This window comes from Procambarus clarkii, chromosome 26 (genome assembly GCF_040958095.1).
Source record: "Procambarus clarkii isolate CNS0578487 chromosome 26, FALCON_Pclarkii_2.0, whole genome shotgun sequence".
Taxonomy (NCBI): Eukaryota; Metazoa; Arthropoda; class Malacostraca; order Decapoda; family Cambaridae; genus Procambarus; species Procambarus clarkii.
The window spans coordinates 34,615,882-34,630,142 of record NC_091175.1 but is presented as its reverse complement, the minus strand read 5'-3'; the positions used below and the strand labels follow the sequence as shown (position 1 = coordinate 34,630,142).

The 14,261-nt window shown below is 38.7% G+C and overlaps 1 long non-coding RNA gene across 1 annotated transcript; it reads right to left on the bottom strand.

The window, feature by feature from the left end:
- Positions 1 to 3,450: 3,450 nt before the first annotated feature.
- Positions 3,451 to 11,919, bottom strand: LOC138368770 (uncharacterized). The gene is made up of 4 exons (XR_011229674.1): positions 11,750 to 11,919; positions 5,304 to 5,671; positions 4,771 to 4,841; positions 3,451 to 4,065 (listed from the first exon to the last, which is right to left on the bottom strand). It is a non-coding gene; the product is annotated as an uncharacterized lncRNA (long non-coding RNA).
- Positions 11,920 to 14,261: the final 2,342 nt, after the last annotated feature.

Genomic DNA, 14,261 nt, shown 5'->3' with positions numbered 1-14,261 from the left:
GATAGCGGGTAAATTTGTTCCCGATGTTTCACCGGTCCTTCACCTCCATGATACTCTTGTGGCGGACCCGTTGCAGGTCGCTTCCGTACTGGGTTCCCACTTTTCTTCTGTTAGCTCTGGTCTTCATCTTCCCCATTCTTTTCTTCTTCGTAAACCTGTCCTTGAGTCTCGTCCTTTAGATTTCTGCACTCGTCTTCAACTTCCCTATAATGATCCCTTCTCTCTCTCTGAACTTCGTTCTGCCCTGGCCCTCTGCGGTTCTACGGCGGCAGGCTCCGATTGTATTCATTATGAGATGCTTTGCCATCTCCCTCCGTGCACGTCTCAGTATTTACTGAGTCTGTATAATCGGATCTGGGAGTCATCGTCAGTCCCTGAGGACTGGCTCGAATCCGTTGTCCTCCCTGTTCGCAAAACGGGGTCTCTGGGTACTTCCCCTAAGGACTTTCGCCCTATTGCTCTCACAAGTTGTGTCTGCAAACTCTTTGAACGTATGGTTAACGTTCGTCTGATGTGGTTCCTGGAACACCATCACCTCTCCCCTTCTCAATTTGGTTTCCGCAAGTGCCGCAGCACGACAGATGTCCTGGTGAACTTGGAGGTCTATATTCGTACTGCTTTTGCTGCGTAGACCTCCGTTGTTGCCGTCCTTTTTGACCTGGAAAAGGCTTACGACACCACTTGGCGATATCATATTCTATCTCAACTTCATTCTTTTGGCCTTCGTGGTCATTTCCCTCTCTTTCTCCGCAGCTTCCTCTCTCTTCGTTCTTTTCGGGTGCGCCTTGGTACCGCGCTCTCTGCCTCTTTTCAGCAATACGAAGGTGTGACCCAGGGTAGTGTTCTGAGCACTACTCTTTTTCTGGTTGCCCTCAATGGTCTTCTTTCCTCTCTTCCTTCTGGTGTCTTCTCCGCTCTCTATGTCGATGATCTTACCCTTTGCTGTCAGGGTGCTGATTCGCCTCTCCTTCAGCGCCGGCTTCAACTTGCAATTGATGCCGTGTCGTCTTGGGCCACCGATCATGGCTTCAAGTTCTCTACTTCTAAGACTTGTACCATGACTTTTACGCGGAAACGGGTTGTTCTTCGTCCCTCTTTGTCACTTTATGGTCATCCCCTTGAATACAAAGATTCCACGAAGCTTTTGGGGTTATTCCTTGACACTCGTTTGTCTTGGTCTCCCCATATCTCTTACCTCCGTGTTGAGTGCTCTAAGGCCCTTACCCTCCTTCGGGTCTTGTCCCATACTTCTTGGGGGGCAGATAGGCGCACTCTCCTTGCTTTACATTCCTCTCTTGTCCTGTCTAAGCTCGATTATGGTTGCCCTGCTTACTCGTCTGCTTCTCCTTCTACTCTTCGCCGTCTTGATGCTTTGCACCATACTGGGTTGCGCCTCAGTTCTGGTGCCTTTCGTTCGACTCCCGTCTTTAGCTTGTATGTTGACACTGGCTTCCTGTCTCTCCAGGACCGCCGTGATCGCTACTGTCTTCGCTATCTTGCGCGGTCCTTACAACATCCTTCCTCTCGCCTCTGTCGTGCTGTAACTTTAACCCCTCCTGCGGTTCCTGTTCCTCTTCACCACCTCCCTCTTTCTGTCCGGTTATCTCGCCTCCAGGATTCTCTTTCCGTTCGTATTTCTAATGTTTCTCCTCGTGTTGTTCCTTCTTTGCCCCCGTGGAGAGTCCCTCTTCCGCGGTTTTGTACTTCCTTGACCCGTATCACTAATGCTTTTACCCCTCCTACGGTTCTAAAACGCCTTTTCCTTGAGCACTTTTCTTCTCACTCCCGCTCCGTTTCTGTCTTCACCGATGGGTCCAAGTCGGCGGACGGTGTTGGCTACTCTGTTGTTTTTCCTGATCACACTTATATGTGTCGCTTACCTCCGGAGACTAGCATCTTTACAGCGGAACTTTATGTTATTATCTTTGCTCTTCGTCTCCTGCTTTCTCGTTGTCAGTCTTCCTTTGTAGTTGTTGTTGACTTTCGTAATGCCCTCATGGCTCTCGGGTCCTTTAATCCGGTCCATCCAGTAGTTGTCGAGATCCAGCATTGGCCGTTTCTTGTTCACAGTAAATTTAAGTCGGTTGAGTTTTGTTGGGTTCCCAGTCATATTGGTGTGTCTTTCAATGAGCGTGCGAATGCTGCTGCCAAGGAAGCTGTCCGCTCTTGTCCCATCTCTCGTAAAGGCATTCCGTATTCCGACTTTTACCCGGTTATCCATTCCTCAGTCCTTACCCATTGGCAGGCTTCTTGGGTGTCTGTTACTGGTAACAAGCTATGTACTCTTAAATGTTGTGTTTCCTCGTGGCCGTCCTCCTTCCACCGTAACCGGCGGTGGGAAACAGCTCTTGCGAGGTTGCGTATTGGCCATACTCGCTTAACCCATGGTCACTTGATGGAGCGCCGATCTGCTCCTTATTGTCCTAGTTGCATTGTCCCTCTAACGGTCGTGCATGTCCTTCTTGAATGTCCTGACTTCCAGGATGAGCATGCGTCTTGCTTTCCGACCGCCCCTCGCGGTCACCTGTCCCTCAATAGAATTCTTGGCGACTCTGATACTTTTGATATCGTTCGCCTTGTGTGTTTTTGTTCTCTTATTGGCATCCTTGGTGATATTTAGCGCCCTATATTTTGCGCATTTGATGGTGCTACATAGCCTTCCCAGTTTGGTGCCTTCTTTTGATAATTACTTACTTTCTTGTAACTCTTCCAAAGGTTTTGCTTAAGAAATACATACTTTAGTTTTAAGATGTACTCATATAAGGGCTTCCATGCTCAGAGAAACTGTACTTACATCATCCCTAAACTTTAAAATTAATCTTTCTACGTCTTGTGTTTTATAACATTTCAATTGGGTTTATTGTCAACTCATTCAGGAATCCTCGGGTCGCGGGTTAAGTTCTCTTGGCCGTTCAACCCATTAGGATGGCCAAATTATCTTGGCTGTCCAAACCATTATGGCCCCACACGCACGCTGCAATTCATGTGAGAACTAAGATTTTAGTACAGGATTTAGAGAAGACAAGATGTGCAAGATTCTCGCTCAAGAGGGCTTAAGAAAATAGTTTACTCTATCCTTGCAGTGACGTCACAGGTATTGCAATAATATTAAACTTAATTCATATTTTAACCTGAATAATATTCAAAATACCTATATTTGAGTATAAATTTGTAGTTGGGCTTAAAAGCTAAAAATCATGGTGGTATATTATTAGAAGTTTTAAATAGTTAATTGTTATAATTGGGAAATTTCCTATTTTAAGTGTAAAATGATCCAGTTATAAATGAATATGTATTAGTAAAGAGTGACTCTTCCCTTAATATCTGATTTTTGTGTAAAAAATTTATACACCCAAATGGAAAATAACATTTCTGGTGTATATACAATTTATTAATGATAAAAGATACAATTTGTATAACATTCATGTTTATAAAAATACTGAAGGGCGACAAATTCAGTTTTAGTAATGGTCATTGTACTACCCATTACTCGTTAATTTAAGAACAAATTATAATTTACATATAATTTGTTATTATGAGAAGCTTTGTCTTTTGGTTGTCTAGATTCTGTTTGTCCGTTCGTTTTATTCTCCTCATTTTTCCTAGGAGGAATCTACAAACTTTGTTGTCTTTTCAGTTGTCTAGATTTTATTTATTCATTGTAGCCTCAATATAGGAATACAGGGTAATAGTTTTATCCAAAGGTTGCTGGTCATTATTCAGGCTGTTGACATGTTATTAGATTCCACAGCATTCTTAGAGAAATACTCCTTGAAGTTCACCCTTGGGACACCGATATTGGTTCGGCAGGGTATGTCTGCAGAGTTTCACGTTTATGATTGCTTTATGTTTTGAGAGAACCTTGGGCGTCTTGAAATAGCAAAGTTCCTTATCTACCCAGCGTCACTTAAATAAGGACGTGGGGGTTAATCTTTCTTAAAGTGTAGACCTCTTGTTCAGGAGGGCAACTAACTCCTTTCTCCGATCAACTTTTGAACCTTCACATACGACATTGTTATCCAAACTTCCCATGCCTTTTAAGACGTAGAGCTTCGGTGTACTTATCTGAGGATAAGAAAACGTTAATATGGATACAGTGCACAAATAGTAATTAAATATATAAATCATTTAAAGAATGACAAAGCTTAAATTGCATTCTCTAGAGAGGTGAAGAATAAATAAATATATGAATAAATCTATAACGAAAAAAGGCCCTCAGTAGGGTTCGAACTTACGACTGGGTTGATCTCTGACGCATCTTATTCGACTGCGCCACGACAGGGTAAAAAAAAAAAAAAAGCCATTTTTAGTGCACCTGCCCTCAAGGCTCTCACAGGGAGAAGGTTCGAATCCTCATCACGGCCATTATGGATTTGTTCATTTGATGCATCACGCTATTGTGACTTCTGTGTAATCAGATACTGGTTCGGTAACATGGTAGAAATTGTGCGGAACCAATTACCGCATAACATACAAGTGGGGTACATCGATTGTTTCAAGCGTAGGTTAGACATTTGTTTGAGACTGGGTGAATATAACAAGAGCCGTCTCGTATGGGCCAATAGGCTTTCTGCAATTGCTCAGTCATATATTTTTAACTTTTTAATGGGGTTAATACGTGCAATGAAGCTAAAATTTTTACTGGGAGACATCAAGTGCTACGAAATGGACGAGGATTAATCGAACATTTACGAAACCTTACATCTTTCCTTCGTTATGGCGGTTTAGTTTGCATTTATCGAGCAATTTAATAAGAGAGGTTGTACTTACCATGAACTTCTCAATTAGTTGACGAATTATGTACGCAACATCCGTCTGGTCAAGCTCATTTACCCCTCCATCTGTGAAATTACGAAATAGGAACGTTATTTAATATTCAACCTGCTATATATATATATATATATATATATATATATATATATATATATATATATATATGCAAATTCAGATTTTCTTTAAAACAAATATACATTGTTTTACCGATACATTTATAGTCACTAATGTTGGTACCTTTCAAACTTTGAGTAAGTATACTCGAGGTATTTTAGTCATTGTTCAACTGATAGTACGTGTCTAGGGACCCGAGTTCAATCCCATTGCAGTCCTTCCATATTTTAGTGCATATACATCACTATTTAAAAGCAGGAACAAAAATACAAGAACCTAACGTGGCTTCTTTCACTACAAGCTTAAGAGACCCAGCTTAGTTTGGAGGATAATTTGTTGATCTTTGATAAATTTCCCACTGACCAATTCTAACTCTTCTTCACTACTCATTTATTAACACTGTCCCAACTTCTTACCCGTCTAGTATGAAGTAGCCGAGGGTGATGTGCCTGTAGTCTGGAACGGCTGCAACATATTATCTTCTTTGCTTCTCCTCACAGAGAGAATCTCAGTTCCTTCATGTCGTGTGCAGGCGACGAGTCAACGTGGCTAGAGTATGTCGACCAGACCACACTAGAAGGTGAAAGGACGACGACGTTTCTGTCCGTCCTGGACCATTCACATGGCATTGGCTAATTCCAAGCCACCCTTGGAAAATACCACCACTATGTATTCGTATATTGTGGCTAAGGTGAATGAACCTGACACACGCCATTTAGACGAGACAGAAGAAGTTTAAGACGACGACAAAGTTTGTTGATTTCTCAGACGACGACTGAAACAACTGAAACAGACAAGGAGGACAGTCAAGACAACGCCAGAGCTTCTCATAATTAAATTATATGTAAATAAAAAAAATTTAATTCAGTATTTTTATAAACATGATATAATATGATTTATGATTTAAATATAATATAATTTACATATATGATTTGTATCTGGTTATTGTATATAATAAAAATATATAAAAATATATGTATATAAATTAATGTATGCATGTATATAAAAAATTAATGAATTTTATTGTATAAAAAAAAATGCAGGGGGTAATGATGTTGGTCAAGTTAGGAGTGAGGAACCAACAGATTCAGGATAGCCATTGAATTAGTTAGGAGCAAGGGAGGAATCCCAATCATATGTGGCATTCTTCCAAGAAAGGGAGTGGGAAATGAATGGATGTCGAGGGCACTTTGTGTCAATTGCCGGCTGGAAAGATTTCAAATCAAATGCAATATCTTTCATAGACAAATGGGAACACTTGTATGGAAGAAATGAAATGTATGCTCGTGATGGGGTGCATCTATGGAGGGCTGGGGTTGTTGCGAGCTCGATGGAACCAGTGGTTAAAGGTGTTCGGGTTTAAACTGTTAGTAGATAGTGGTACGGGAATTGATTTCGAGGAAGAAGGTAATGAAAGTATGGGTTTGTGGGAGAAAGGAATTGGCGAAATAATCAGGGAAAGAAAAGGGCCTCAAAATAACAATTCACTTAGGGTATATTACACTAACAGTAGAAGTCCAAGAAATAAAATTAACAAATTAAATGCTCTTGTCTGCACAGAAAAAAAAAATATTATTGCACTTGCCGAAACGTGGATGAATGTAGAAAATAGAGAACTATAAGCCGAATATCAAATAAATGGATTTAAACTATTTCACACAGATCAATATATTAGATGAGGAGGGGGGAGAAGCCATACATGTTAGGGACAATTAGAAATGTAGTCTCAAAGAGGGAATCAAAACCGAGCCACAAACTATTTGGATACAATTAAACGAAAAAGCAAAAATTATTATAATAGGAGTTATATATAGGCCACCAAATTTAGACAGAATGGAAGCAAAGCATCTATGGGATGAAATATCTAAAGCATCTAGATCTAACAGTATTTATGTCATGGGTGACTAATTTTAGTGGAATAAACTGGTTGAACAAAACAGGGAATAGTGAAGCAGAAGATTTCCTAGAATTAATTGAAGATTGCTTTCTTACACGACACATTAAGGAACCAACTCGGGAAAATAATTTTAGATTGTGTTAACCAACAGCGAAACAAATTAATGACATCGAAATAGGTGGCGAGCTAGGGAACAGCGAGCACAAAGAAATCAGATTTTGCATAGAATGGAATAGACCTGTAAGAGAAAATTCTGTTAAAGTGCCTGATTTTCAAAAAGCTGATTTTAATAGCCTAAGAAATTTTTGGGGTCAAATAGATTGGAAAGTCTTGGGTATGGGGTGTGGGCCGGTCGTTGAGCGAGACATGAACCCAGCGATAGGTGACGTAAAAAGGGATTTTATGTAGATTTAATATATAAGTAAAAATATTCTAAAAGCACAGTAACGTAGTATACCATACAAATTGAATAAATCGAATACTAAAGACCCAAAGTGGATAACAGAATTTAAAGAACCTTATAGGTAAAAAGAGCTTGGCACAAAAGGATTAAGAATGGGGAAGTCAGTTTAGAACAGGAATTCGTATAACTAGTTAAAAATGTTAAAAAAAAGAGATTAGGAAAGCAAAAAAAAAAAAAAAAAAAAAACTATGAAGTTCGCATAGCAGAGTAAGCAAAGTCAAAACAAAGGTTTTTTTCCAGTTATATCGAACTAAGACTAGGGAATGGATAGGTCCATTAAAAACCGGGACAGGTCAAATAACGGATAATGACAAGACGAGTAGTATTTAACAAATATTTTATATCTATTTACTAAAGAAGAACTTAACAATATGCCTTCAGCCGAACAAGTCTCTGGGTGGGGATCAGGACAGGTTGACTAGTTTAGCAGTTACCAGGGAGGATGTAATTAAACAATTAGTAAAACTAAAACCAAACAAATCCCCAGGGCCGGATGAAGTGTTTGCCAGGGTGCTTAAAGAATGCAAAGAGGCGCTTTCCGAGCAACTGTCTACCATATTTAATAAATCAAGAGAGTTAGGCAGAGTGCCAGATTCATGGAAGGTAGCTAATATGGTACCAACCTTTAATAAAGGAGATAGATCACTTGCGTCAAACTATCGGCCAATTAGCCTAACTTCTATTGTGGGACAGTTACTTGAATCAATAATTGCAAATACAATTCGTCTCAATCTTTAAAAACAAATTAAGAAAAAGAGTCGCAACATGGTTTTACAAATGGCTGTTCATGTTTAACAAATTTGCTAATTTTATATTCCAGCATAGTTGAGGCAGTTGATAGTGGTAAGGATTGTGATGTGTACCTTGACTTTAGCAAAGCTTTTAATACAGTGCCACATGAAAGACTAGTTAAAAAAATAGAAGCTCAGGGTATTGGGGGCGCTGTATTAAGTTTGATTAGGGCATGGCTATTCCAAAGGAAACAGTATAAATGGGGTTAAGGGGGTATATCGGTGTAAAATTAAGTGGTTCAATTTGCTTATAAATGTTTATGAAATGGTTATAGAAAGGGCTGCAGCTGGTCCAAGTTTCATCATCACACCCTAAACAGAAAAGGAGAAAAAAATAAACTACGAATTATGCAACGAATTTTCAAATAGTTTCAGGGAACACATGTGTGAACTAAAATCATTTCTATAACACTTAGATATTAAATTATGCACAAAGGATTCTAGATCAGTTTTATCAAAAAAGTGTTTAGTGCAATAATATAATTTTTCAAAGTTACCCTACTAAAAAAATATGCTATATGATATTTATAAATTTTTATAAAATCAACAAATAGACTTTGGACTAAAATGTCTACTAGAGTCTGTAGAAGCACAAACGCTACATATAAGGTGTAATTTGCATGTAAATTGATTAATAAATGAAAGCTCTGAAGTAATTTGAAGGTGTAAATTACTTTCCAGAGTAAAATAAAGATCCAAGTTCGGCCACCTGTAGCTGAGCTTGACATCGACAGATTTCGTTCATAATTGGCACCCTTCCAGATAGGCATCCATTGAGTAAGGTGTGCATGTTTCATGCAAATCCCTTGATAACAAACGAGAAAAAAAAATTGGCCAAAAAAAAAAAAAAAAAAAAAAAATAAAAAGAAAAAAAAATTAAATATAAATATATTGAACATACATATTACAATTATTACAAGAGTTTGTGCTTCTACAGCACATAGTAGACATTTTAGTTGACACGTGTTCCCTGAGATTATTTGAGAATGTTGAACATTCGTTGCATAATATGTTGTGTATTTTTTTTCTCCTTTTCTGTTTAGGGTGTGATGGTGAAACTTGGACCAGTTGCAGCCCTTTATATAACCATTTCATAAAAAAGTTTATAAGCAAATTGAACAATTTTAAATTTATAACGATATTTTTCGATATGCCCCCTTAAGTCAGAGTGGGATAAAGTTAGTGGAGTACCTCATGGCTCTGTCCTGGGACCTCTGTTTATAATATATAAATGATTTAGATTCAGGTTTGAGTAGCAACATCTGCAAATTTGAAGACTATACAAAAATCAGTAGGGAAATCAACACGAAAGAAGACTCACTTCAAGTTGATCTAAATAGGGTTTTAAAATGGTCAAAAGACTGGCAGATGCAGTTTAATGCTAATAAATGGGAAGTTTTGAGGCTAGGTAATAATAGAGTTATAAGATAAGAGCTAGATGGTGTCGAGATTGCGAAGTCAGATTGCGAAAGGGGTCCGAGTTATGATTAGTAAGAATTTAAAACCAAACGATCAATGCATGAATGTTCGTAATAAAACGAATAGGACACTGGGATTTATTAATCGAAGCGTTAGTAACAAGACACCTGGTGTAGTTCTTTAGCTATATCTTGCTCTGGTTAGGCCCCATTAAGATTATGCAGTCCAGTTTTGGTCGCCGTACAATTGAATGGATATAAATTCCCTTGAACGTGTCCAGCGTAGGATGAGAGTTAATTCCCCAAATTAGAAGTCTTTCATATGAAGAAAGATTAATAAAACTTAAATTGCATTCACTGGAAAGATGAAGAGTTAGGGGTGACATGATAGAAGCTTACAAGCGGATGAATGGACATATCAAAAGGGGATATTAATAGGGTATTAAAAGTATCAACTCAAGACAGAACACGAAACAATGGGTATAAATTGGACAAGTTTAGATTTAGGAAACACTTTGGTAAATACTGGTTCGGTAACAGGGTTGTTGATATGTGGAACCAATTACTGCGTAACGTGGTGGGGTCCCTCGATTGTTTGAAGCGCGGGTTGGACATTTATACGAGTGGGATTGGGTGGTTATAGATAGGAGCTGCCGCGTATGGGCCACTAGGCATTCTGCAGTTACCTTTGTTCTTATTCTCAAGTCTATTGTCGTCCTGGACCAGTCTCATGTCGATAACTCATCTTCACTAGCTTTCCAGTTAGACATTTTGGATGCGATCCAAATTGAAAAATAACCATCTTCAATTTATAGGCAAGCAGCGAAGGAAATCTTGGAAGAAAAAGCAAGGCAACAGGTACGGAAGGCAAGGTGTAATAAAGGGGGAAATTATAGGAATAAGAAAGTTAGAGAAAACTAGATAAAAAGGGTAGGCTTATGTTAAGTCATGTTAGAAAATTTAGAACATTTTAGTATATACTGTTACAGGGAAAAGTCAACAGCAAAAAAGCCAGGACTTAAGGCGATTCAGAAGAGAGCATTGTTTGCGTCTGCAGACGACACTTTCAAGTCTCATTTCATCAGCAGACTGAACTAGATCGCTACGAAAAGTGTTAGGCGAACTTTATGTCAGGAGGACGAAAGGTATTGGTAACATTTTAAGTCCAGATATGAAGGAAAGGCAAAGCCCAGTGCAACTAATGTTGGTAGCAGGATGAAAAGATATCTTTTAGCTTGATAATAAGCAAAGTAGATAAAAATGTGATGGGTAAACAAGGCCAGAGAATGATTATAAAGAAAATATCAGAATCAAGGAATCGAGCCTTGAATCCTAGAGCGATGAAGAAGACATGGGAGGACATTTCTTGAGAACGTAAGAATAAAAGACAATTGCAGAAGGCCAATTGGCCCGAACGAAGCATCTTATTCGCAAGATTTCAATTCATGTCCAACCAATGTTGGACACAAAGAAGGGAGCCACAACTTCCATGTTACGTGGTAATTTGTTCCATAAATCAACCCTGTTACCTAATTAGTATTTACCCATGTCTTTCCTAAATCTAAAAATTATCTAATTTATACCCATTGTTTCGTGTTCCGTCTGTTTTATACTCTTAATATATCCACTTTATGGACCATTTTTCCACTTAAACCTCTCATGTCAACCCCCCCCATCCCCTAACTTCAACTTTCCAGAGGCTGCAATTTAAGCTTTGTATTAAATTATTTTAATCTGAAAGATCTCAAATTTGGGGAATTAACATTGCCATCCTACACGGGACACGTAGCAGCGAGTTTATATCCATTCTATAGTACGGGGACTAAAACCGAAGTGCACAATATAAATGGGGCCTAACCAGAGAAAGATACAGCTTAAGAACACCAGGCGTCTTGCGACTAACACTTTGATTAATAAATACCAGCGTCTTATTTGCCTTATTACGAATATTGTTGGGATCCAACTGTCATGGATACTTTTATCCATATTACCCAAATACGTGGGTATCTTATGTGTAGATATATATATTATCTAATTATTGCCACTTCGTTAGATGTACAGTTACATATACTTTAAGATTAACAATGACAGTCGCGCTACTCCTCCGTCAATTTTCCTCTTCCGACCCCATTTACTTCTCTAGACTACGAAACATTAAACCTATCTATTATGAAACAGTAAAGTAGTTTTTGAGGCTCCCTCAGCCAACTACACCTATATATTCCGTCTAAGACGGAATATATATATATTTTATATATACTGGAACCCCAAACGTCTGTAGAACTTTTTGTACCGTCTTGGGTGGTTCAATTTCATTACTATCCTGATGCCGATTTCTGAAATTCTCTACGGCGTTAACCAAACCATCTTCCACTGGTATTTCGAAAGATTGAGATCACCTCGTCGTAATTTTTACAGAAGGTTGGCCACACACACACCAACGACGTATCGAATGGTGGGTGTGAGTAGAGTACTGGCTTCTGCCCACATTCCGGCAGGTACTCATTGCCTCGCCCGGTGATTCTGATTGGCCATCAGAATTCCCGCCACCGGACGATCGTTAACGATCGCTGGTCGTTAACAACCCTGCATGGTTGTTAACGTCGTTCTCCCTGCACCATTGAGCAAGAAAAATATTACTCTTAATACCACCAATTCTATTCCGATGCAACGCAATACGGAACTTTACGTAACACTCCTCCCCCCCCCCTAGAAGGTGAAGGGACGACGACGTTTCGGACGACAGACCGAAACGTAGTCGTCCCTTCACCGTTTAGTGTATGGTTTGGTCAACATACTTTAGCCACGTTATTGTGACTCAACGCCTGCACTCCTCCCCCCTTAAATAAGTGTTGTCTCGGAGCATCCAAACAAACTTTCTTCGACGAATGTAGTACTATTCATTTTACGTCCATCATACAATGATTCAACTCGTTCTTGTAATGACACGTCTCATTAGACATACATTATAATTTCCTTCTGAAGATGTATTAATATACGAAAGTACTTGAGGAAATTCCTGTTTCAATTCAGGAAATAGTGTTAAGTTTCAATAGTGTTAATCCAGTTTCAATAGTGTTAACTAACAGGGGAAACACAAATTAAGGACATCGAAATAGGGAGTGAGCTAAGGAACAGTGATCATAAAGAAATCAGATTTAGCATTCAATGGAATAGATCTGTAGGAGAAAATTCTGTTAAAGTGCCTGATTTTCGAAAAGCTGATTTCAATAGCTTAAGAATTTTTTGGGGACAAATATATTGGAAAGTCTTGGGTATGGGGTGTGGGCCGGTATTGGAGCTAGACGTTAGCCCAGAGATAGGTGACGTAAAAGGAGTTTTCCATGTGGATTCAAAATATAACATATTTAAAAATATTCTAAGCGAAGCCCAGGAATGTAGTATACCATATAAAATGAATAGATCGAATACTAATGATCCAAAGTGGATAACAAAGGATCTGAAGAACCTTTTAGGTAAAAAGAGAGCATGGTGCAAAAGGATTAAGAATGGGGAAATCTGTTTAGACCAGGAATTCGTACAGAAATAATAAAAGAGAGACAAAGAAAGCAAAAAGAAACTATGAAGTTCGCATAGCAGAGCAAGCAAAATCAAATCCTAAAGGGTTTTTCCAATTTTACCAAACAAAGATTAGGGAAAGAATAGGTCCATTAAAAACAGAGACAGGTCAAATAACATATAGTGATGAAGAGATGAGTGGTATTTTTAATAAATATTTTGTATCTGTATTTACTAAAGAGGAACCTAACAATATGCCTTCAGCCGAACAAGTCTATGTGGGTGGGGACGAGGACAAGTTGACGAGTTTAGCAGTTACCAGGGAGGATGTTCTTAAACAAATAGTAAAACTCCAACCAAACAAATCTAAAGGGCCGGATGAAGTGTTTGCCAGGGTGCTTAAAGAATGCAAAGAGGAGCTTTGCGACCCACTGTCTACCATATTTAATAATTCAATAGAGTCAGGCAGAGTGCCAGAGTTATGGAAAGTTGCTAATGTGATACCAGTTTTTAAGAAAGGAGATAGATCTCTTGCGACTAACTATCGACCAATTTGCCTAACGTCTATTGTGGGAAAGTTACTCGAATCTATAATTGCAAATAAAATTAGTGCTCATCTTGAAAACATAAATAAATAATTAAGTCGCAACATGGTTTTATAAATGGCCGTTCATGTTTAACAAATTTGTTATCTTTTTATTCTAGCATAGTTGAGGCAGTTGATAGTGGTAAGGATCGTGATGTTGTGTACTTTGACTTAGTGCCACATGAAAGACTGATTAAAAAGATAGAGGCTCATGGTATTGGGGGTGCTATAATAAGTTGGATTAGGGCATGGCTATACCAAAGGAAACAGTTAGTATAAATGGAGTCAAGTCAGAGTGGGAAAATGTTGTAAGTGGAGTGCCTCAAGGCTCTGTGCTGGGACTTTTGTTTATAATATATATAAATGATTTAGATTCAGGTTTCAGTAGCAACATTTGCAAATTTGCCGTTGATACGAAAATCGGCAGGGAAATTAATTCGGAGGGGGACTCACTATCACTTCAAGTTCATCTAGATAGGGTTTTGAAATGGTCAAAGGATTGGCAAATGCAGTTTAATGCTGATAAATGTCTAAGTTCTCAGGCTAGGTAATGATGATAGAGTTACAAGATATGAGCTAGATGGTGTTGAGATTGCGAAAGGGGTCTGGGAGTTATGATTAATAAGAATTTAAAACAAAAGGATCAATGCATGGATGTTCGTAATAAGGCAAATCGGACACTGATTTATTAATCACAGCG